This window comes from Schistocerca piceifrons, chromosome 5 (genome assembly GCF_021461385.2).
Source record: "Schistocerca piceifrons isolate TAMUIC-IGC-003096 chromosome 5, iqSchPice1.1, whole genome shotgun sequence".
Classification (NCBI taxonomy): Eukaryota; Metazoa; Arthropoda; class Insecta; order Orthoptera; family Acrididae; genus Schistocerca; species Schistocerca piceifrons.
This window is the reverse complement of record NC_060142.1, coordinates 141,502,894-141,505,611: the sequence shown is the minus strand read 5'-3', so window position 1 is coordinate 141,505,611 and position 2,718 is coordinate 141,502,894. Positions and strand designations below refer to the sequence as shown.

The window sequence follows — 2,718 nt, the reverse complement described above, 5'->3', positions numbered from 1 at the left end:
AACAAAATCGCCTCCAAAAAGTCAAAAGAGCGTTAGGATTAATCCAAAACATCTACAGCAAAATGTCTATGTCAACATAGATAAAAAATTCGGCCCTGCAACACTGTCATAAAACCAACAGTCCTCCACACAAGCGAAACACTGACAACAGAAAACACGAACTTGAAGAAATCAAAAAAGAAGAGGGAAACATCATTAGAATAACTTTGGGAGCAAGACAAATCCAAGACGGTTACAGGCTCGAGTCAAACAAAACAACAGAAAAGTTTTCACACACCGAAATTGGCATCGAGAAAAGGTGGATGAAATTCTTTGGTCAGCTCAACAGACCACCAGAAAAACGAGTGACAAAAATGATAATAGACTATGTAACTTCACAACGATAGTTCAGGTATACATGCCGACGTCGCAAGCTGAAGATGAAGAGTTAGAGAAAGACATGAAAATATTGAAAGGGTAATACAGTGCATAAAGGGAGATGAAAATCTGATAGTCATGGGGAACTGGAATGCAGTTGTAGGGGAAGGAGTAGAAGAAAAGGTTACCGGAGAATATGGGCTTGGGACAAGGAGTTAGAGTGAAGAGAGACTAACTGACTTCTGTAATGAATTTCGTACAAACGGGAAGCAACCTTCCTGCATCTTAAAAAGTAAACTACGAAGCAGAACACATTGAGAACACCATACGAATTTTACACACAATATGTGAAGGACGTGCTACGAATATTTTGAAAGAATTGGAGATATAATTCATAAGAAAAATTTCCCGAGCGACCTACTCAATGAACAAACTGAGCTGAAACACAAGCCCTTCTTAAGAAGTTTTGTTGAAATTTTCGACCATGAGAAAGGACAAACATATGAAATCACAGATAACACATAAAAAAATGTTAAGCATGTAATATCTCTCTACAGTGGTCTTCAGTATCCATGAAATTAATTCCGATGAATAGTGTTTCGGAAAAGTTATAACTTTATTCGCAAGAGGATGAATCAGTTCCACACAAGGTGAGAAGATTTTTTAAAAACAAAGAAACAGAAATATAAGACAGAATAAACAACAGTCTCTGTTTTCTTTCACGGAATAAACAACTTGCAATGTGCGCTCAATCTGGCGACGGCGATTCCCATACAGTCCCCCCGCGGTAGAGCGGAGCTCCGGGGACATAGCTGTATGCTATGAGGCTGCCAGCTTTAGAACGTCTCAGAACCATCTACGGCTCCTCCCCCTCCTCCAATGCTGCCGGATTCGTTCAGGGTAGTGGGCTCTCATCGCTTCTTGCTGCGCTGCAGCGGTACAGCGACGGTCTTTATCTGTCGTTGTTGTCCTGCCTCTTCTTCGGGCACCCGCATGTGGTCGAGTTTGAATCGGTCTACAGAGATTGTTGGCTGCTTTCCGTGAAACTCTGTCTTTATCGTGTGGCTGTCTCCTGCTGATATCTTGTAGGGTCCAAAGTAAGGTGGTTGCTGGAGCTGTCATCTTGCATCTGTCCGTAACCACACATGGGAACAGTGCTCCAGGCCTTTGCGTACAAACTGGGTGCCCTCTCCATTCTGAGAACCTGGTGCTAGACGTAGTCTGGAAATGTGTTCTCGCACTTGTTGCAGAACGTAGAGAATGTCTCTCGCCGTTGCTTCCGAGCCGGCCGGTGTGGCCGTGCGGTTCTGGGCGCTTCAGTCTGGAACCGCGTGACCGCTACGGTCGCAGGTTCGAATCCTGCCTCGGGCATGGATGTGTGTGATGTCCTTAGGTTAGTTGGGTTTAAGTAGTTCTAAGTTCTAGGGGACTGATGACCACAGATGTTAAGTCCCATAGTGCTCAGAGCCATTTGAACCATTTTTTTTTTGCTTCCGATGGTGCAGCAAAAAGTTCTGCTGGCAGGTGTAGGGCTTCTCCATAAACCAAGTCTCTGTGGAAGCTCCTAAATCCAGTTTGCAGCCAATCCGCAGTCCCAACAACACCACTGGTACGGCTGAAGTCCAGCTATCGGCATGTTACATCAAGGTCCTGTTCCAACGCTCGACAATGGCTTTACTTTCAGTGTGGTAGGCAGTCCTGTGGTGGTGCCTGAATCCACAAAACTTTTTCAGCTGTACAAATCATGCCGCTGCAAATTGGTCGCCCTGTTCTATGGACACGTCTAGGGAGCAATCGAAACGAGCAATCCAAGTCGCCAAAAATACTCGTGCCACTGTCTCCACAGATATGTCACACAATGGCACTGATTCAGCCCATCGCGTGAACCGATGTACAGCAGAAAAATAATGGTACCCTTCTGAGGACGGCGGCAACGGCCTTGCCGCAGTGGATCCACCGGTTCCCGTCAGATCACCGAAGTTAAGCGCTGTTGGGCGTGGCCGGTACTTGGATGGGTCACCATCCGGGCCGCCATGCACTGTTGCCATTTTTCTGTGTGCACTCAGCCTCGTGATACCAATTGAGGAGCTACTCGACCGAATAGTAGCGGCTCCGGTCACAGAAACCCATCATAACGACCGGGAGAGCGGTGTGCTGATCACACACCCCTCCTATCCGCATCCTCAGCTGAGGATGACATGGCGGCCGTATGGTCCCGATGGGCCACTTGTGATATGTAGACGGAGTGCTTTTCCTGAGGACGGCAGCGGTCCTACGATGTCTAGGTGAACGTTTGCCCACCTCCGGCACCAGCCAGGGTGGCCGAGCGGTTCTAGGCGCTACAGTTTGGAACCGCGCGAC

General features: G+C 47.3%; 1 pseudogene; it reads left to right on the top strand.

Moving 5' to 3' along the window:
• Nucleotides 1-2,286: 2,286 nt before the first annotated feature.
• Nucleotides 2,287-2,404, top strand: LOC124799474 (annotated as a pseudogene).
• The last annotated feature ends 314 nt before the right edge of the window (nt 2,405-2,718 follow it).